General features: G+C 44.1%; 1 long non-coding RNA gene across 1 annotated transcript in view; it reads right to left on the bottom strand.

Moving 5' to 3' along the window:
• Nucleotides 1-6,298: 6,298 nt before the first annotated feature.
• Nucleotides 6,299-23,887, bottom strand: part of LOC128704704 (uncharacterized) — a 63,960-nt gene continuing 46,371 nt past the window's right edge. The window contains exon 3 of the long non-coding RNA XR_008409578.2: nt 6,299-7,061. This is a non-coding gene — a long non-coding RNA (uncharacterized lncRNA). The remainder of the gene's footprint in view (nt 7,062-23,887) is intronic.

A 23,887-nucleotide genomic window follows, 5' to 3' on the forward strand; every position in this document is an offset into this window, starting at 1 on the left:
TTACTGACAACCAGGACATCACCTCCAGCCTTACAGTTTCTGTCTACAAAACCAGCATCAAGGGCAGTACCATTCAGCCCAGACTTTTTATGTTCCCATCTGTTGTAGAAACCTTCCAGGTTGTCTATGAAAGCAGCTTTGATGTTATCCTCTTTTAATACCCCTGTGATTTTAGTCCACAGATTTATCTCATTTGGACATACCCAAAAACACTTCCCTGTTTTAATACTGCTTGTAGCTAGTTCTTGGATATTTGCACAAGGGGCGTGACACCAATTTCCACAAAAATGACAATTTATCCATGTGGAAGTCCGTTTGTTTGACTGATTGCAGACTACACAGGGCTTCATAATGATCTGAATGGTTGAATTACTGTAATTCTACTAGCAACCTCTTGAATACTCTATTAATAACCTCCTTCAAGTGAAGCTCTAGATATTTGTATTTCTATTTCTAACTGTACTTGTATGTTAGGACAGCTTACCGGAGTACGCTCCTGTTTTTTATTTATTGTTTGTGTTTATAAGGGCGCCTACAACACCATCCGTTTACAGTCTGCTTTTTTGTCCAACGAAACCGTCTGAAATCGGTCGAGGGTTCGGACCAGTCGAGGGTTCGGAACCAGTCTGATTTGATAGTAGGTTGGTAGACAGCAACCGCCCAGGGAGGTACTACCGTCCTGCCAAGTGAGTGTAAAACTAAAGCCTGTAATGGTTTTACATGATGGTAGGATTCCTGGTGTCCTTTTTTTCTGTCTCATGAACATGCAAGATTTCAGGCATGTCTTGCTACTTCTACTTACACTTAGGTCACTCTACACATACATGTACAAGCACATATATACACACCCCTCTGGGTTTTCTTCTATTTTCTTTCTAGTTCTTATTCTTGTTTATTTCCTCTTATCTCCATGGGGAAGTGGAACAGAATTCTTCCTCCGTAAGCCATGTGTGTTGTAAGAGGCGACTAAAATGCTGGGAGCAAGGGGCTAGTAACCTTCTCCTGTATACATGTATATTACTAAACGTAAAAGGAGAAACTTTTGTTTTTCCTTTTGGGCCACCCTGCCTCAATGGGATATGGCCGGTGTGTTGAAAGAAAGAAGATACACTTGGAAAATCCTAGATGGATCAGTACCCAACTCGCATGTGAAAATCACTCCCTATGAAAGCAAAAACTCAGTAGACAATGCAACATTCCCCCAATGAAAAGCAGGGGTGCCACTAGCATGATAAGAGACAACACAATAAGTGTCAGAGGCCCAAGACTGTTCAACTGCCTCCCAGCATACATAAGGGGGATTACCAATAGACCTCTGGCCATCTTCAAGCAGGCACTGGACAAGCACCTAAAGCCAGTACCTGACCAACCGCGCTGTGGTTTGTACGTCAGGTTGCATGTGGCCAACAGTAATAGCCTGGTTGATCAGGCCCTGATCCACCATGAGGCCTGGTCACAGACTGGGCTGCAGGGGCGTTGACCCCCGGAACCCTCTCCAGGTATACTTAAGGTATACAACTGGCTTGTCTAGGTAACCAGTGTCAATGTTTCTTACAGCATCCTTTGTAGTTCAAAAGTGGCTATATTTTCTGCAGGAAGGTCTTAGTGTATTCATCCAGGCGTAACTCTGTGCTGGACTAAGAGGGACTGTTGTTCAGAAGGTCTAGGATTTTGTTGTTGTAATCACTGATATAGGATTCCATCACCTATTTCAGCTGTAGTGATGTGTATACTGTATTGTCGATAATGGCCAAGCTCTTTAGGGTGGTGATATATCTTCTAGGGATGGCAGATGTAGGTTCAGTAACAGCAGCAGTGATGATACCTTGGAAAAAAAACTTTTCTGGAAGTCTTAGTCACTAAAATGGTAGTTTCTAATATGAAAGTGGGTTTTCTTGCAGGCACCAGTCAAATCTTAAGACCAAACTGAGAGCCACAACTCTGGTTATAGTCACTGATAATTAACAACCTGCATACATAGATAATGCAGCTCTTAGTTTGGGCTTCAAGTTTAACTGATGACCATGATGGTTTCTAAACATCTTCATTGTAAACCACCATTTTAATGACATCCCTAAATGATGCATGACCATCCTTAGCAACCTGGCCATTAATGACATCCCTAAATGATGCATGACCATCTTTAGCAATCTAGCCATTAATGACAGTAGGCACATCACTACAGTTGAAAAGCTCACAATCCCTAAATATTACAACAAAGTTCTTGACCTTCTGAACTATAACATGTTAATCTTTCAGAGAGAGACCTGGACAAATGCACCAAGAACTTCATACAGATATACACTCTTTGTAGCTACAAAGGATGAGGCAAGAAACGACTACATTTGCTACCAGGACAACATACACTAACCAGGTTGTATAGATACCAAAGAGACAAACCAGATTCCCATTCATCCCAAAGACTAGCCAGACACTAACTAAAAACCTAACTAACATACTAAGCACCTTAAGTCCTACTCATCTTAAGCACTCTGGTAACTTTGCATAAGTAATGTCGACGTTTTAAATAAACATATAGTGTAAGTGTTCGCACTAATTCTGTCACTGATATATAGTGGAACCCCGGTTTTCATCCTTAATCCGTTCCAGAAGGTCAGTTGAAATCTGAAATGGACGAAAACCAAAGTAATATTTCCCATAAGAAATAATGTAAATCCAATTAATCCATTCCAGATACCCAAAAATATTAACAAAAAATACATTTATAGAGAATAACTATAGCCACCATCACTACCACCCTCTACCACAACCATTACCACCCTCTACCACCATCACTACCACAATACACAAATAACCCGCACATAAAAGAGAGAAGCTTACGACGACGTTTTGGTCCGACTTGGACCATTGACAAAGTCACACTAACCAGAGGTGGAGCAGGACGGCTATATATAGCCGTCCTGCTCCACCTCTGGTTAGTGTGACTTTGTCAATGGTCCAAGTTGGACCGAAACGTCGTCGTAAGCTTCTCTCTTTTATGTGCGGGTTATTTGTGTATCGTTCCAGTCACGGTATTGTGACTTTTTGTTATTTACTACCACAATCACTACCACCCTCTACCACAATCACTACCACCCTCTACCACCATCACTACCACCCTCTACCACCATCACTACCACCCTCTACCACAATCACTACCACCCTCTACCACAATCACTACCACCCTCTACCACCATCACTACCACCCTCTACCACCATCACTACCACCCTCTACCACAATCACTACCACCCTCTACCACCATCACTACCACCCTCTACCACCATCCAAACCTTCTTTGGCCCCATGGTGGCTTATTTAAGAGTTGCACTCAATGAACAAGCACAAAAAACAATTGATTATTACAAAATGTTTCAGAGGAATGCACAGAGTATTACTCACTCAACAAGTGACAGAGGCAGACTGAGTCACATACGTGTGAGCGGCAAGTCCCGGGTGGGCGGACGCACTTCATATGGATGATTTCTGAGCAGAAGTACGAAACCCAGGGTAAAATTTCCCTGAAAAAAGTGGTCGAAAACCAAATTGCATGATATCCACACTGGATGAAATTCGGGGTTCCACTGTACTGTACTCAAACGTAAACTTAGAGATGACACCAACTTACATCTACCCTGTCATAACTTTACAGCCTTCATCAAACTGTCCATTAACCTCCTTCAGATGTGAAAACCAGTGTTTCAACCCAGCCATGTTAAGTTCTCTAAGCAAAGTCCAGGCCAACATTTTTATGGAGAACTTGAAGACAAAAAAATTCTGTGATGAATGGTTTGAAAAACCGACAAGTTGAAGATTGAGACACTTATGCAGCATATGGGAATCTTTATTCAGGAAACATTTCGCCACACGGTGGTACATTCTACAAGATTGATGGACTGAACACATCGACTCCAGGCTGAGGGACTGATTACCTCATACTCCTCCTCTCCTTACGCCTTCCTCTTTGTATTGGACTGATGAAGCCACTGTGTGGCGAAACGTTTCCTGAATACAGATTCCCATATGCTGCATAAGTGTCTCAATCTTCAAAAAAATTCTGCTTTATGATTATTAAAACAGTAAAAAAATCAAAGTTTACTTCCATATGATACACTGTTTATACAGAAATGGGAGACACATGTATACATGTAGAAAGATGATGGTTATACAGAGTATTTCAAGCAAAGATTACAAGGGCAATAAATGTTACATATACAGTGGACCCCTGGTTTACGATATTTCATTCCAGAAGTATGTTCAGGTGCCAGTACTGAACGAATTTGTTCCCATAAGGAATATTGTGAATTAGATTAGTCCATTTCAGACCCCCAAACATACACGTACAAACACACTTACATAAATACACTTACATAACTGGTCGCATTGGGAGGTGATCGTAAAGCGGGGGTCCACTGTATAAGGACATTATGGAGGCCATAACATACGGAACTTAAGATAACATGGACACTCTTACCAAATTCACTCTAGAACTGGAAAATGAAGGCAAACTATTTCTTGAGGTCTGATGCAGGTCACTCAAGAAAGATGCCTTTTCAGTCTACAAAAAGTCTGCAAATAAAGATAGCTTACTCATTTGTACTTAAAAAATAACACTTGCAGCAAGAGAGGTGTGAATATTGAGCTTTATATAAGAGTTATCTAAATCTCCAGCTCAAATTCCAAAAAGAATTCCAGTGCATCACCTGCTTGTACGTCCCTCTCTATACAATACATGTATTACAAATGGCGAGCTGTGACCTAAGTCATGTCTGCATAAATAACTCATTGTAACTGTAACCATATATAAACATGTAACTTGTTCAGCTATCAAAAACTTTGTGGCCCAGTCCCTGGACCCATTATGTGCCTCTGTAATGTTGAGGTACAGTCCCTGGACCCATTATGTGCCTCTGTAATCTTTTGCCCACAGGATGGGTATGGGGTGCATAATAAGAATAGTAAACTACATTGAATACGCTCACCTCTACAATGCCTCTACCAAAAAATCAAGACAAGTACTTAATTCTACTCGGAGAAGTGGCCAATGTCATCACCCTTCTGGTTTCTTTATAGAAATATTATCCACATTAGCTGCTATGGTGACAGCTTCCACCAGAGACCTCAGTAAGATCCTATGACACTCAACAGTGAAGCAGGAATATTCCTTACACCATGTGGAGGCTGCAACAAGACATATGTAAGAGAAACGGAGTTATCTTTCCACACACTCAACATCACAAGCATGTTTGCAACACCATCAATGACATCAATAATGACATCAAGATGACCTTTAGATCCGTGTCTTACACAGATCTAAAGGTCATCTTGTGCAGTAGAAGAATGCCAAAATAATGTAGAGAGAACCCAGTAAGGACAGGCATCACTATAATGAAGGTGTATTGCTACTTCTGAAACCGTAGAACGGACACACGACACTGCCATACCTGCTGCTTCTCAGTTCTAATATGACAATTTTATGCCCCCAGGACCACCTGACCATCACCAGTGACTTGCATTCTCTCTTCCTTTAGATCAGTAGTATCCAACCTTTTAGTATGAAAGAGCCAGTTTAAAAACGTAAATTTAAAGGAGGGCTGCATTTTATAATTTTTACGAATAATAATAACAATAATATTTTGTAACTGTTGACACTATGCAGTGTGGAACCTACATAAAAGGGAATTGATAATTTCATGCGAGGGCCGCGTCCATTTCATAGAAGGGCCACATGCAGCCTTCGGACTGAAGGCTGCGGATCCCTGATTTTAGAGTGATCAAGGTCCCAGGTATTATTAAGGTATATAGACAGACTGGTTATAAATGACCATAATTTTTAAAGGGGTGGACCGGTAAGCCAGCGGAAGGCCTCGGTCAGATGACCAAAAGCTCCAAAGGCGGGTCATCATCTGACTAAGACCCGCGTCAGGAAACATTTGTCCTGTTTCCTGACGAACCTTACCTAACCTAACCTAAGGTCCCAGGAGCGAAACATCCAGTTGTACGTGTGTACACTTGAGTGCTGTCATCCACGTGTGTACACTTGAGTGCTCTCATCCATGTGTGTACACTTGAGTGCTGTCATCCACGTGTGTACACTTGAGTGCTCTCATCCACGTGTGTACACTTGAGTGCTGTCATCCACGTGTGTACACTTGAGTGCTGTCATCCACAGCACATTCTGCTATGACAATTGTACATCACTGCAGAACAGATCTGAATTTGTAAATCTAAATATTTATAAAAATTAAATAACTGTAAATTTACACGAAACTTGCATAGACATTTTAATAAAAACAAATGTTTACAAGTCTAAACATTTATTATGAACATACAAGGTAAATTGAACAAAAAAAATGAGGTCGAGGACAATAACTACGAGACAAAAACCACCATCATCATACACAGTACGCACATTCGATACACAAAATAAAGGGGAATACATTAAAGCTCTGGACATAGACTGGCAGTAGTTAATACACCTGGATTATGAGTGGACTCCATACCCACCAAGTTACTGTATTCTGCAACAATATATAGTAACACTGTACACCGTGGAACACCTTGTGACATAATGAATTAGCTTTTTCTAGGTATGTGTGTCAAACTTCAGTTGGATTTTAACTTGAGTGTGTTTTTATAATTACGGGAAGTGCTAAACCCTTAAGGGTCATGTAGCCCTATTCTTGAATCTGCTGTTTTTTAAAAACATATATGGTATAGCAGTTAAAACCTGCACAATATAGGTATAATATATATCGTTATCCATGATGTCAATACAGTATTGTATACGTGTGTATATATCTCTATATTTATATACGTGGTTAAAGGTACTTATTGTAGTTTCTATCACAATTCTGCAGTAGAATGATCAAATACTGCACCACCGCTTGGCATCTTCCACTTGTGTCATCGGCACTGCATTGCTGCTTCCTGCCTTATTTCCTCCACGTGGTATCTTGAGGACATTGTTGGTATTTAAAGCATGGCGAGTGTGTGCTGGCCCTCTGGTAGCAACAGGTCACCACACACCAGGAGAGGATGGTCACAGGGAAGGACGCCACACCTGCTTGACAAAATGGAGTATTAGGAAAGGATCTTCCATAACTCATTTGTACCGTAACTATAATTCTATATCAACATTATGATAGTAGGTGATACAGGAATACCAACAAGTTGCAGTTGATAAACAAGTAACGTGGTTGGTATCACAGTCAGCTCACACATTATATTTATATTATTAGATTAAACCTATTGTACTTTAGCTCACTCTAGCTCAAAACATAGACTCCACAAAAGTCATTATTAGACCTTAGTGCAATTACAAGTGAGAGTCTTGTTCTATTTTTAATTTGTATTTTTATATTACTAGTTTATACCTAGTTGTACTTTAGTTCATTCCAGCACAACACATAGACAACATCAACTTCATTATGTGTAGTAGTGACTATACCCTACATGACCAAAATACTCTAGCTATATACTTGTCCAAACTTCCTACCACTACAGATATCAGTACTAGAACTCAACACACAACTCAGGATATAAATAACCATAATTTAAACCTAGAAGATGATTGATCACGTTGACCCTGATCTAAACCTCCATAATCTGACACCCAATCAAAACCTATTGGAAAGTAACTGCCTTTATTACACAGCATCACAAGCCACCACTATCCTAAACAATGCTAAAAGTCTATCAGTACTTAACTACAACATCAGGTCCTTAAGCAAACACTATGATGACCTCCTAGCACTCCTTGAATCACTAAAGACACCCTTCTCCTGCATTATTCTTACTGAGACCTGGCTTAAGCAGGACACAATAGATATCTACCCTCTACCAGGATACACAGCAATTCACAACTGCAGAACAAACCAAGTTGGGGGTGGTATTGCAATCTATTACTCTAACCAATTATCTTGTATTAGCACCACTTGCTTTAGTGATGAATATGGGGAATATATTTTTGCTAATTTTACTGTAAAAAACCTTAAGACGCCTATAACAATCGGTGCCATTTACCGGATACCTCACACAAACATCCCAAATTTCAGTGAGAAATTAAAGTCACTAATAACAAACAGACAAATGAATAAGCACCACCTTCTCTTAGCTGGAGACTTCAACATCAACCTTGGCTTACTAGATGATCAGCCTGTAACTGATTTCATCAACAATATGAACAACACACTTCTCATACCAACAATAAACCAACACCATATCCCCTTTAAAATCAGGCATAATTACAGATAATACCACAGACCACTACCCTACTTTCCTCATAACAACTCTTGGTAAACTACCCCAAGACACTACTAAAGTCACCTTCAGACTTCACAATGAGGCAGCCATTAACAACTTCACAACAGCAATAGCAAACATTGATTGGCACACTGAGCTAGAAACCTATACAGATATTGACGAATGTATTAATAATTTTCTAAAAAAAACCCAATACCTCTATAACAAGCACTGCCCTAAAAAAACTAAACAGATGACAGCAAAGAGACTGAACAGTCCCTGGCTAACACCCAGCATTCTCAAATCCATAAATACAAAACACCAATATGAAAAACAGTACAGAATGGGTCACATAACCAGAGACCAAACAAAACGTTACTCGTCAATCCTAACCAGCCTGATAAGAAGGGCAAAAAAATTGTATTATGAGAACAGATTATCCAACTTACGAGGTGATATAAAAAAGACCTGGAAAACCCTATCAGAAATTCTGGGAACAAAAAAGATATCACGAAATAGCGAAATAAAATTAGCAAAAACAGATGAACCCCAACTCCCACCAACAGAAACAGCAAACAGACTCAATGATTTCTTCTCCACTATAGGACAAAACCTTGCCAATAAAATCCCAAGCTCAGATACCCCACCAAATGACTACCTCACCGGCAACTACCCGAACACACTGTTCCTAGCTCCGACTAACCCATACGAAGTCTCCCTTATTATCAACGCACTAAAAAACAAGGCAGGAGATTTAAATACCTTACCACCCCTTATATACAAAAAAGTGTCACAAGTGCTATCACCAATCATTGCAACACTCTTTAACAAATCCATTGAATCCTCCACCTTCCCTACAGTACTCAAAATAGCAAGGGTCACCCCGATCCACAAAGGAGGAGACCAAACAGAGTTGAATAACTATAGGCCAATATCCAACTTACACCCTCTCTCAAAAATCTTCGAAAAATTAATTCATAAACGAATCTACTCCTACCTTATCTCAAAAAACATACTCAACCCCTGCCAATTTGGATTCAGGCCTAATAAAAATACTAATGATGCTATTATACACATGCTAGAACATATATACACTGCAATAGAGAAAAAAGAAGTCCCACTGGGGATCTTCATTGACTTACGTAAAGCTTTTGATACAGTTGACCATGACTTGCTCCACGTAAAATTGTCACACTATGGTATAAGAGGGCACTCCCTCAACTACCTCAAGTCTTACCTCAGCAACAGAAGCCAATATGTGTACGCAAATGGGGCAAACTCTTCTGCACAACCAATTACAGTTGGTGTCCCACAGGGAAGTGTCCTTGGCCCTCTTCTCTTTCTCCTATACATAAATGACCTTCCAAATGCTTCGCAATTACTCAAACCCACACTATTTGCAGATGACACTACATACGTCTTCTCTCACCCGAGCCCAGTCACGCTAGCCAATACTGTAAATACCGAATTACAGAAAATATCTACCTGGATGAGGACTAACAAACTTACACTAAACATTGACAAAACCTACTTCATTCAGTTTGGTAACAGAGCTACAGATGTCCCTCTTAACATAATGATAAATGGATCACCTATCACAAAACTAACAGAGGGAAAATTCTTAGGAATCCACCTTGATAATACTCAAATTTCATACACATATACATCAAATTTCTAAGAAAATTTCCAAGACTGTAGGCATACTATCGAAGATACGGTACTATGTTCCACAGTCAGCCCTCCTGGCCCTATATCACTCTCTTATTTACCCCTATCTCACCTATGGAATTTGTGCATGGGGCTCAACAACAATTAACCATCTCAGACCACTAATTACCCAACAAAAGGCTGCAGTTAGAATGATAACAAATTCTCACTACAGGCAGCACACTCCACCAATATTCAATACACTAAACCTACTCACCATACAAAACATCCATACTTATTACTGCACCTATTACATACATAGAACACTTAACTCTGATATTAACCCTCCCCTCAAACATCTCCTTGCCAACCTCAACAGAACACATGACCATAACACAAGGCACAGATCACTCTTTGATGTTCCTCGTGTCCATCTCACACTATGCAAAAACTCAATGCACATAAAAGGCCCTAAAATCTGGAATTCATTACCTGTAAATATAAAAGAAACACAACCTGTTTATAAATTCAAGTCTCTTCTCAAAGATTACTTACTCACCCAAAACCAAATAAATACTGAATAACTGAACATTATAAATTGTATATCTTAAATGTTTCTCACAATTATATCACATAAATGTTAAACCTAAAACCCAATCTAACTTTATTATTTTTTAAATACACTACCTAACAGAATCACTACCTAACTGAATGCAACCATATGACCTGTCTTTGTAATACTCACTTGTGCTTTATAGTTATCTGTTTACATTAATGTTTTATCACTGATTTCATCATTGCTTAGTAGCAGCGCTGTATAGTCCTTGTGGCTTAGCGCTTCTTTTTGATTATAATAATAATAATAATCATTGCTTAGTTAATCTTAAGTTAATTTTAAGCCAGCCCGTAATGCTATGCATAGTATAAGTGGCTTTGGCATACTGCTCTTATCTGTATTTTTTTTGTACCTCTGTATGTGTGCACAAATTGGAAATAAATAAATAACTAAACCAACCAGGCTCACTGAGACAAGTGCAACCATAATAGATCACATATGGACCAATATACTAGCCCCCCTTAAATCAGGGATAATCACAGATAGCACTACAGACCACTACCCTACCTTCCTCCTGACAAACATTAGTAAACCACCACTTGAATACAACAAAGTCTCATTTAGACTCCATGACGAGGCCTCAGTAAGGAAGTTCACAGCTGACCTAGAGACTGTTGATTGGCCTACAGAATTCTCCAAGGCCAATGGTATTGATGACTGGACAGACATTTTTCTTAACAAATTAATTAGACTATACAACAAACATTGTCCTATAAAAACAAAACAGATCACAAACAAACGGCTTGGTTGCCCATGGCTAACCAGCACCATTCTGAAATCCATTGACAAGAAACACCAATATGAAAAGCAATATAGATAGGGCTTACTACACAAAGATACTCTTAAAACACTATTCATCAGCTCTCACCAAAGTGATAAAAAAAGCCAAACAACTATACTACTCCAGTAGATTCACAGACACTAGAGGAGATATAAAAAAGACCTGGAAAACACTCTCTCAGATTCTAGGGACCCACAAACTGAGAAAAACCAAGAATATTGTCCTAACTAAACCTAATGAAACACCACTACATCCCACTGACACAGCTAACAAGATAAACGACTTCTTCTCAAACATAGGATCTAATCTCGCCAGTAAAATCCCACATACCAATGCCCATGCTGGGGACTACCTAGATGGAAATTTCCCTAATTCCTTCTATCTTGCACCAACTGAGCCCACGGAAGTCATTGAGATCATAAAGTCACTTAAAAATAACTCGGGGAATCTGTCTCATGTCCCACCATTACTGTACAAGCGAGCGGCCCATGTCCTTTCGCATGCTATTTCATTACTTTTTAACAAGTCAATAGAGACTAGCACCTTCCCGAAACTACTCAAGATGGCAAGGGTTACACCAATACATAAAGGTGGTGACCCTACAGACTTAAACAACTATAGGCCAATATCTAACTTACCATTGCTATCCAAAATCTTTGAGAAACTCATGCACAGGAGACTGTATTCATTTATAACGGCTTAAAACATACTCAACCCCTGCCACTTTGGATTCAGGAAAAATAAAAGCACTAATGATGCAATCATAAAAATGCTAGATCTGCTTTACACAGCATTGGAAAATAAGGAATATCCACTAGGAATTTTTATTGACCTAAGAAAAGCTTTTGACACAGTAGACCACGACATTCTACTCCACAAACTTGATCACTACGGTATAAGAGGCCATGCGCTTGCTTATTTCAAATCTTACATTACTAATAGGTATCAGTACGTCACCATTAAAGACACAGCATCAGCAACACGGCCACTTGATACTGGAGTTCCGCAGGGAAGTGTCCTTGGTCCCCTGCTCTTCCTCATATACATCAATGACCTTCCAAACATATCCCAACACCTGAAACCCATTCTCTTTGCTGATGACATGACTTATGTCATCTCTCACCCTAATCTTGCCACCCTCAACACCATTGTGAATGAGGAGCTGATTAAAATATCGACTTGGATGACAGCCAATAAACTTACGCTTAACACTGACAAAACCTACCATATTATGTTTGGTAGCAGAGCAGGAGATGCACAAATTAACATTAAGATTGACAACACTCTAATTACCAGAAATAATGGGGGAAAATTCCTAGGCTTATACCTTGACAACAACCTGAATTTCAGCACCCATATCCAGCATATAGCCAAAAAAGTATCCAAAACGGTTGGGATCCTCTCCAAGATACGATACTACGTGCCGCAAAATGCCCTTCTCACACTATACCACTCACTTATTTATCCATACCTCACCTATGCTATTTGTGCTTGGGGATCAACTGCAGCAACACACCTAAAGCCAATAATAACCCAACAAAAAGCTGCAGTAAGAATAATCACTAAATCCCATCCCTGGCAACACACCCCCCCACTCTTCATAGATCTAAACTTACTCCCAGTTCAGTACATCCACACTTACTACTGTGCAATCTACATCTATAGGGCCTTAAACTCTAATATCAACCTTGACCTAAAACGCTTTTTTGATAGTTGTGACAGAACCCACAGGCATAACACCAGACACAAACATCTCTACGACATTCCCCGTGTCCGACTAAACCTTTACAAAAATTCAATGTATGTCAAAGGCCCTAAAATCTGGAATACCCTACCTGAGAACTCTAGAACTGCAGACACATTCATCACCTTCAAAACTACCATTAGAAAACATCTTATCTCCCTGATACACCCCGTCAACTAACTTCACGAATACCACCTGGTGGTTCACACTTACACTCGCTCACTCATTTGACCATAAACAGAAATATTAATCTCAGTCTTAAAATAATGAATCCTGTGATACTCCAATACTGAAACTATGTACTGTGCCAAAACAAAAGCATTCACATTGCTAAACTCACAAACTAGTATTTAGTCACTTAGCCATAATACCAACTTACCTCATAATTTGTAATATTTTACAATTAAGAATAAAACTAAGTATGCCCGAAATGCCTAGCCATGCCAAGCGTTCTAGTGGTACACTCTGTAATGCCTAGCCATGCTAAGCGTTCTAGTGGTACACTCTGTAATCACAATTTTACTACATGTAAACCAAACAATAACCAAATTTCTGTAAACTCAGCAATGTAATCCTTATAGAGAATAAACTTTGAATTGAATTGAATTGAATTGAATTAAGGTCTGTGGTTCGATCCCCGGTACTGGTGGAAACATTAGGACGTGTTCCCTTAAGACACCTGCTGTCCCTGTTCACCCATCAGAATAATAGGTACATACCTGGGTACTCGCCTAATTGTACTCGCCTAATTGTGGTTGTAGGGGTCAAGACTCGGCTCCTGGCCCCGCAAGGTGTTAGTAGGCTGGTGTGGGTGGCATCTTGGGACCAAACTGACCTAATCTGCAGGAAATGCTCTGCATAACAGGGGTTTTTCTATATAGTAGTATGTATATCATTGATGTCAGCTGTGGTCTGTATAAGTTGCATCATGTACTTGTAGAAATAAATACATAATACTATTATTAAGTGGTGGAGGCAGGTTCCATAGTTTTACGAGCAGGTATGATAATGCCCACAAGGGTCAGAGGGGGTGAACCTTCAAGTGCAGCATGAGGCAGGGGCCAGGAGCTGAGAATCAACCCCTGCAACCACATATATGCGAGCGCACACAAGACGCAGCGTTAATAGTGGTTACTGAACCAACACGAACACTCCCCCCATCCCCCATTACTATCACATTACCACCACCCCCATGGGTATGGGATGCATAATAAAGATATTAACTAACTTCATTACCACCACCACCTCCATTACTACCACCACCACCACCCCCATTTCTACCACCAATCCCAATACTATCAACACTGCCCCATTACTACCACCACCACCACCCCCATTTCTACCACCAATCCCAATACTATCAACACTGCCCCATTACTACCACCACCACCACCCCCATTACTACCATCCCCATTACTACCACCACCCCCAATACTATCAACACTGCCCCATTACCATCACAACCCCCATTACTATCAACACCAGCCGCATAACTACCACCCCCATTACTACCTGGAGTTTACCTGGAGAGAGTTCCGGAGGTCAACGCCCCCGCGGCCCGGTCTGTGACCAGGCCTCCTGGTGGATCAGAGCCTGATCAGCCAGGCTGTTACTGTTGGCTGCACACAAACCAACATACGAGCCACAGCCCGGCTGGTCAGGAACCGACTTTAGGTGCTTGTTCAGTGCCAGCTTGAAGACTGCCAGGGGTCTGTTGGTAATCCCCCTTATGTATGCTGGGAGGCAGTTGAACAGTCTCGGGCCCCTGACACTTACTGTATGGTCTCTTAACGTGCTAGTGACACCCCTGCTTTTCATTGGGGGGATGTTGCATCGTCTGCCAAGTCTTTTGCTTTCGTAGTGAGTGATTTTCGTGTGCAAGTTCGGTACTAGTCCCTCTAAGATTTTCCAGGTGTATATAATCATGTATCTCTCCCGCCTGCATTCCAGGGAATACAGGTTCAGGAACCTCAAGCACTCCCAGTAATTGAGGTGTCTTATCTCCGTTATGCACGCCGTGAAGGTTCTCTGTACATTTTCTAGGTCAGCAATTTCACCTGCCTTGAAAGGTGCTGTTAGTGTGCAGCAATATTCCTGCCTAGATAGAACAAGTGACCTGAAGAGTGTCATCATGGGCTTGGCATCCCTAGTTTTGAAGGTTCGCATTATCCATCCTGTCATTTTTCTAGCAGATGCGATTGATACAATGTTATGGTCCTTGAAGGTGAGATCCTCCGACATGATCACTCCCAGGTCTTTGACGTTGGTGTTTCGCTCTATTTTGTGGCCAGAATTTGTTTTGTACTCTGATGACGATTTAATTTCCTCGTGTTTGCCATATCTGAGTAATTGAAATTTCTCATCATTAAACTTCATATTGTTTTCTGCAGCCCACTGAAAGATTTGGTTTATGTCCGCCTGGAGCCTTGCAGTGTCTGCAATGGAAGACACTGTCATGCAGATTCGGGTGTCATCTGCAAAGGAAGACACGGTGTTGTGGCTGACATCCTTGTCTATGTTAGATATGAGAATGAGGAACAAGATGGGAGCAAGTACTGTGCCCTGTGGAACAGAGCTTTTCACCGTAGCTGCCTCGGACTTTACTCTGTTGACTACTACTCTGTGTTCTGTTAGTGAGGAAATTATAGATCCATCGACCTACTTTTCCCGTTATTCCTTTAGCACGCATTTTGTGCGCTATTACGCCATGGTCACACTTGTTGAAGGCTTTTGCAAAGTCTGTATATATTACATCTGCATTCTCTTTGTCTTCTAGTGCATCTAGGACCTTGTAGTGATCCAATAGTCGAGACAGACAGGAGCGACCTGTTCTAAACCCATGTTGCCCTGGGTTGTGTAATTGATGGGTTTTTAGATGGGTGGTGATCTTGCTTCTTAGGACCCTTTCAAAGATTTTTATGATATGGGATGTTAGTGTTATCGGTCTGTAGTTCTTTGTTGTTGCTTTACTGCCCCCTTTGTGGAGTGGGGCTATGTCTGTTGTTTTTAGTAACTGTGGGATGACCCCCATGTCCATGCTCCCTCTCCATAGGATGGAAAAGGCTCGTGATAGGGGCTTCTTGCAGTTCTTGATGAACACGGAGTTCCATGAGTCTGGCCCTGGGGCAGAGTGCATGGGCATGTCATTTATTGCCTGTTCGAAGTCATTTGGCATCAGGATAACATCAGATAGGCTTGTGTTAACCAAATTCTGTGGCTCTCATAAAAAAATAATTTTGATCTTCGACTCTCAGTCTAGTTAGCGGCTTGCTAAAAACTGAGTCATATTGGGACTTGAGTAGCTCACTCATTTCCTTGCTGTCATCTGTGTAGGATGACTACCATCCCAATTACTATCCCAATCCCCATTACTACCACCCAATTACTATCACAACCCCCATTACTACCACCCCCATTACTATCACAACCCCCATTACTACCACCCCCATTGCTATCAACCCCCATTACTACCACCCCCATTACTTTCACAACCCCATTGCTACCATTACTATCACAACCCCATTACTACCACCCCCATTATCACAACCCCATTACTACCACCATTACTATCACAACCCCCATTACTGCCACCCCCATTACTATCACAACCCCATTACCATCATTACTATTAACCCCCATTACTACCACACCTAATACTATCACAACCCCCATTACTACCACCACCATTACTATCACAACCCCCATTAATACCAACACAACCCCATTTCTGTACTCAATACACATTTAGTACATTCTCTGCACTCAGTAAACACACATAGTACATACATCCCCTGTACTCAGGAAACACACAGGTAGTACATACATCCCCTGTACTCAGTAAACACACAGGTAGTACATACATCAACTGTAATCAGGAAACACACAGGTAGTACATACATCCCCTGTACTCAGTAAACACACACATAGTACATACATCCCCTGTACTCAGTAAACACATAGTACATACATCCCCTGTACTCAGTAAACACACAGGTAGTACATACATCCCCTGTACTCAGTAAACACACACACAGTACATACATCCCCTGTACTCAGTAAACACACTGGTAGTACATACATCCCCTGTACTCAGTAAACACACTGGTAGTACATACATCCCCTGTACTCGGTAAACACACTGGTAGTACATACATCCCCTGTACTCAGTAAACACACTGGTAGTACATACATCCCCTGTACTCAGGAAACACACAGGTAGTACATACATCCCCTGTACTCAGGAAACACACAGGTAGTACATACATCCCCTGTACTCAGGAAACAAACATAGTACATACATCCCCTGTACTCAGGAAACACACAGGTAGTACATACATCCCCTGTACTCAGGAAACACACAGGTAGTACATACATCCCCTGTACTCAGGAAACACACAGGTAGTACATACATCCCCTGTACTCAGGAAACACACACATAGTACATACATCCCCTGTACTCAGGAAACACACAGGTAGTACATACATGCCCTGTACTCAGGAAACACACAGGTAGTACATACATCCCCTGTAAGATAAGATAAGATAAGATTTCGTTCGGATTTTTAACCCCGGAGGGTTAGCCACCCAGGATAACCCAAGAAAGTCAGTGCGTCATCGAGGACTGTCTAACTTATTTCCATTGGGGTCCTTAATCTTGTCCCCCAGGATGCGACCCACACCAGTCGACTAACACCCAGGTACCTATTTGCTGCTAGGTGAACAGGACAACAGGTGTAAGGAAACATGTCGAATGTTTCCACCCGCCGGGAATCGAACCCGGGCCCTCCGTGTGTGAAGCGGGAGCTTTAACCACCAGGCCACCGGGCCTGGTGGTTAAATCCCCTGTACTCAGGAAACACAGGTAGTACATACATCCCCTGTACTCAGGAAACACACAGGTAGTACATACATCCCCTGTACTCAGTAAACACACACACAGTACATACATCCCCTGTACTCAGTAAACACACTGGTAGTACATACATCCCCTGTACTCAGTAAACACACACACAGTACATACATCCCCTGTACTCAGGAGACACACACATAGTACATACATCCCCTGTACTCAGGAGACACACACATAGTACATACATCCCCTGTACTCAGATACATACACTGTACTCCTAGGAACATACACGCAAGTATACACACTCCATGGTGAGGGGTACAGGAAATACAGACATCAAGTATGTCTTGTATGCCAGCTGTAGTGCCTTAAATACCTTAATCACTCTTAATGGTCGTGTAAAGGGAATAATAGTGCTGCTCTGTGATTGGTCAGCCTCGGAGGAGGGCACCCACGCTAGCCAATCAGAGATGAGAATTTTTATTTCTGTGATTATCTTGAGGTTACGCCCCTTTCTAAGAGGGTGGGGGTGTAGGGTTCTTAATTCAAGGAACCGGAGCTATCCTCCGGGTTTATATCTTTACTACACGAGAATTGATGTTATTTATGGTGTGTTAATATTGGAGCGGGAGTGAGGGGAGCCTAGTAGCCATGAACCAGGCCAGGAGCTGTGACTCGAACCCTGCAACCACAAATTGGTAAGTACAGACACCACAAACAAGAGAGCATCACCATTATAACCAAGTTTATAACTTGATAAAGTTGTCTAATAAACAAAGTTCATCAACTTATTTTGTACCTCTGTAATGTTGAGGTACAGTCCCTGGACCCATTATGTACCTCTGTAATGTTGAGGTACAGTCCCTGGAACCATTATGTACCTCTGTAATGTTGAGGTACAGTACCTGGAACCATTATGTACCTCTGTAATGTTGAGGTACAGTCCCTGGACCCATTATGTACCTCTGTAATGTTGAGGTACAGTCCCTGGACCCATTATGTACCTCTGTAATGTTGAGGTACAGTCCCTGGACCCATTATGTACCTCTGTAATGTTGAGGTACAGTCCCTGGACCCATTATGTACCTCTGTAATGTTGAGGTACAGTCCCTGGAACCATTATGTACCTCTGTAATGTTGAGGTACAGTCCCTGGAACCATTATGTACCTCTGTAATGTTGAGGTAGTCCTTGGAACCATTATGTACCTCTGTAATGTTGAGGTACAGTCCCTGGAACCATTATGTACCTCTGTAATGTTGAGGTACAGTTCATGGAACCATTATGTACCTTTGTAATGTTGAGGTACAGTCCCTGGAACCATTATGTACCTCTGTAATGTTGAGGTACAGTCCCTGGAACCATTATGTACCTCTGTATTGTTGAGGTACAGTCCCTGGATCCATTATGTACCTCTGTATTGAGGTACAGTCCCTGGACCCATTATGTACCTCTGTATTGTTGAGGTACAGTCCCTGGAACCATTATGTACCTTTGTAATGTTGAGGTACAGTCCCTGGAACCATTATGTACCTCTGTAATGTTGAGGTACAGTCCCTGGAACCATTATGTACCTCTGTATTGTTGAGGTACAGTCCCTGGATCCATTATGTACCTCTGTATTGAGGTACAGTCCCTGGACCCATTATGTACCTCTGTATTGTTGAGGTACAGTCCCTGGAACCATTATGTACCTCTGTAATGTTGAGGTACAGTCCCTGGACCCATTATGTACCTCTGTATTGTTGAGGTACAGTCCCTGGAACCATTATGTACCTCTGTAATGTTGAGGTACAGTCCCTGGAACCATTATGTACCTCTGTAATGTTGAGGTACAGTCCCTGGAACCATTATGTACCTCTGTAATGTTGAGGTACAGTCCCTGGAACCATTATGTACCTCTAATGTTGAGGTACAGTCCCTGGATCCATTATGTACCTCTGTATTGTTGAGGTACAGTCCTTGGACCCATTATGTACCTCTGTAATGTTGAGATATAGACCCTGGAACCATTATGTACCTCTCTAATGTTGAGGTACAGTCCCTGGACCCATTATGTACCTCCGTAATGTTGATGTACAGTTCCTGGACCCATTATGTACCTCTGTAATGTTGAGGTACAGTCCCTGGACCCATTATGTACCTCTGTATTCGTAATTACCATGCACACCATAGATATAGGTAAGTACCATCCACATGATGGGTATGTGGTGATGACAGTGTCAGCAGAAGGGCAACACTGTCAGCACTAGAGTACTAGGTACTGTGGAAGGTGGCATCCTGGGCAAGCAGGGGATGGCACACATGCTTGGCACCTCACACGACCACCACACACAAATAGGTGACTGTGTGCACCCACGAACACAAGGGAGATTATCGTCAGTATTTGAAGAGGATGTGTAACTTTATATACTTACATATGAATACGTACACATGAATAATTATACATAGCAACATGTGTGTATATATTACCAACCAGGAAACTAGAAAAAATGTTAGACAAGGTGACCTGCTTCCACTGGGGGTCTTTATTCCCACTGGGGTCCTTACTTATTCCCAGTGAGGCTCAGGAACAAGGGGACAAAAGGGAGAACCAAGAACAAATGGACACAAGGGGACCAGGAACAAGGGGACAAAAGGGAGAACCAAGAACAAATGGACACAGGGGGACCAGGAACAAGGGGACACGGGTGGACCAGGAACAAGGGGACACAGGGGGGACCAGGAACAAGGGGGAGACCAGGGACACGGGGGAGACCATGAACAAGGGGACATGGGGGAGACCAGGAACAAGGGGACACATGGGGAACCAGGAACAAGGGGACACGGGGGGGGAACCAGGAACAAGGGGGAGACCAGGAACAAGGGGACATGGGGGAAACCAGGAACAAGGGGACACAGGGGGGACCAGGAACAAGGGGACACGGGAGGACCGAGAACAAGGGGACACGGGGGGACCAGGAACAAGGGGACACAGGGGGGACCAGGAACAAGGGGAGACAGGGGGGAACCCTGAACATGGAGAGACAGGGGGGACCAAGAACAAATGGACACGGGGGGACCAGGAACAAGGGGACACAGGGGTGGACCAGGAACAAGGGGACACAGGGGGGACCAGGAACAAGGGACACAGGGGGGGCCAGGAACAAGGGGACACAGGGGGGACCATGAACAAGGGGACACGGGTGGACCAGGAACAAGGGGACACAGGGGGGGGGACCAGGAACAAGGGGACACAGGGGGGGACCAAGAACAAGGGGGAGACCAGGGACACGGGGGAGGCCAGGAACAAGGGGACACGGGGGAGACCAGGAACAAGGGGACACGGGGGGGGGACCAGGAACAAGGGGACAAAAAGGAGAACCAAGAACAAATGGACACAGGGGTACCAGGAACAAGGGGACACAGGGGGGACCAGGAACAAGGGGACACAGGGGGGGACCAGGAACAAGAGGACACAGGGGGGACCAGGAACAAGGGGACACGGGGGGGCCCAGGAACAAGGGGACACGGGGGGGACCAGGAACAAGGGGACACGGGTGGACCAGGAACAAGGGGACACGGGTGGACCAGGAACAAGGGGACACAGGGTGGGACCAGGAACAAGGGGGAGACCAGGAACCAGGGGACACCGGGGGGCCCAGGAACAAGGGGACACAGGGGGGGACCAGGAACAAGAGGACACAGGGGGGGACCAGGAACAAGGGGACACGGGGGGGCCCAGGAACAAGGTGACACAGGGGGGCCCAGAAACAAGGGGACACGGGGGGGCCCAGGAACAAGGGGACACAGGGGGGCCCAGGAACAAGGGGACACAGGGGGGCCCAGGAACAAGGGGACACAGGGGGGGCCCAGGAACAAGGGGACACAGGGGGGCCCAGGAACAAGGGGACACAGGGGGGCCCAGGAACAAGGGGACACGGTGGGGCCCAGGAACAAGGGGACACGGGGGGGCCCAGGAACAAGGGGACACGGGGGGGCCCAGGAACAAGGGGACACGGGGGGGCCCAGGAACAAGGGGACACAGGGGGGACCAGGAACAAGGGGACACAGGGGGGCCCAGGAACAAGGGGACACGGGGGGGCCCCGGAACCCGGGGACACGGGGGGGCCCAGGAACAAGGGGACACGGGGGGGCCCAGGAACAAGGGGACACAGGGGGGCCCAGGAACAAGGGGACACAGGGGGGACCAGGAACAAGGGGACACAGGGGCCCCAGGAACAAGGGGACACGGGGGGGCCCAGGAACAAGGGGACACGGGGGGGCCCAGGAACAAGGGGACACGGGGGGCCCCAGGAACAAGGGGACACAGGGGCCCCAGGAACAAGGGGACACAGGGGCCCCAGGAACAAGGGGACACGGGGGGCCCAGGAACAAGGGGACACGGGGGGGCCCAGGAACAAGGGGACACAGGGGCCCCAGGAACAAGGGGACACAGGGGGGACCAGGAACAAGGGGACACGGGGGGGACCAGGAACAAGGGGACACAGGGGGGCCCAGGAACAAGGGGACACAGGGGCCCCAGGAACAAGGGGACACAGGGGGGGACCAGGAACAAGGGGACACAGGGGCCCCAGGAACAAGGGGACACAGGGGGGCCCAGGAACAAGGGGACACGGGGGGGCCCAGGAACAAGGGGACACGGGGGGCCCCAGGAACAAGGGGACACAGGGGCCCCAGGAACAAGGGGACACAGGGGCCCCAGGAACAAGGGGACACGGGGGGCCCAGGAACAAGGGGACACGGGGGGGCCCAGGAACAAGGGGACACAGGAACCCCAGGAACAAGGGGACACAGGGGGGACCAGGAACAAGGGGACACGGGGGGGCCCAGGAACAAGGGGACACAGGGGCCCCAGGAACAAGGACGCTGCAGGTTAAAGCTTAAGACAGATAAACCACAAAGATGTCAGGAAGCAGTGACTATAAAGTAGAATGATTCAGAGGCAATGGAGGTAAAATCAATACACAGCTTCACAGCTAGATATGACATGACCCAAGAAAGCAGTAATGTAAGGCGGCATAGCCAGGAGCTAAATATCAGAGTACACAGGTGGCTTTTCAGGTGGTATTACAAATGTGTTAGAAGAGGTGGCAGCAGGTGGTGGTGCAGGTAGTGTTTTAGAGAAGGTAAGAGCCCCTGGCTGTGTGTTGTCTTCACACCTTCCAACTCTAGCACCTGTCACTGTGTGTGTGTCTGTGTGTGTACTCACCTATTTGTACTCACCTATTTGTACTCACCTATTTGTGGTTGCAGGGGTCGAGTCCTAGCTCCTGGCCCCGCCTCTTCACCGGTTGCTACTAGGCCCTCTCTCTCCCCGCTCCATGAGCTTTATCAAACCTCGTCTTAAAACTGTGTATGGTTCCTGCCTCCACTACGTCATTTTCTAGGCTATTCCACTGCCTTACAACTCTATGACTGAAGAAATACTTCCTAATATCTCTCTGACTCATTTGTGTCTTCAACTTCCAATTGTGGCCTCTTGTTTCTATGTCCCCTCCCTGGAACATATTGTCTTTGTCCACCTTGTCTATTCCACGTGTGTGTGTACCTTTGTAATCTTTTGACTACCGCCCACAGGATGGGTATGGGGTGCATAAAGATATTAAACTAAAGTGTGTGTGTGTGTGTGTGTGTGTGTGTGTGTGTGTGTGTGTGTGTGTACTCACACACGTACTCACCCGTATGCTGCAGCAGTTATCTGATTGATGTGCGCCTCAGGAGATATGCTCGGTGTTATACTCACCCCCAGATCTTTTTCCTTTAGTGAGGTTTGCAGTCTTTGGCCATCTAAACTATATTGTGTCTGCGGTCTTCTTTGCCCTTCCCCAATCTTCATGACTTTGCATTTGGCAGGGTTAAATTCTAGGAGCCAGTTGCTGGACCAGGCTTGTAGCCTGTCCAGATCTCTTTGTAGTCCTGCCTGATCCTCGTCCGATTCGATTCTTCTCATTAACTTCACATCGTCTGCAAACAAGGACACTTCTGAGTCTATCCCTTCCGTTATGT

The sequence above is a fragment of the Cherax quadricarinatus genome, chromosome 100 (genome assembly GCF_038502225.1).
Source record: "Cherax quadricarinatus isolate ZL_2023a chromosome 100, ASM3850222v1, whole genome shotgun sequence".
NCBI lineage: Eukaryota > Metazoa > Arthropoda > Malacostraca > Decapoda > Parastacidae > Cherax > Cherax quadricarinatus.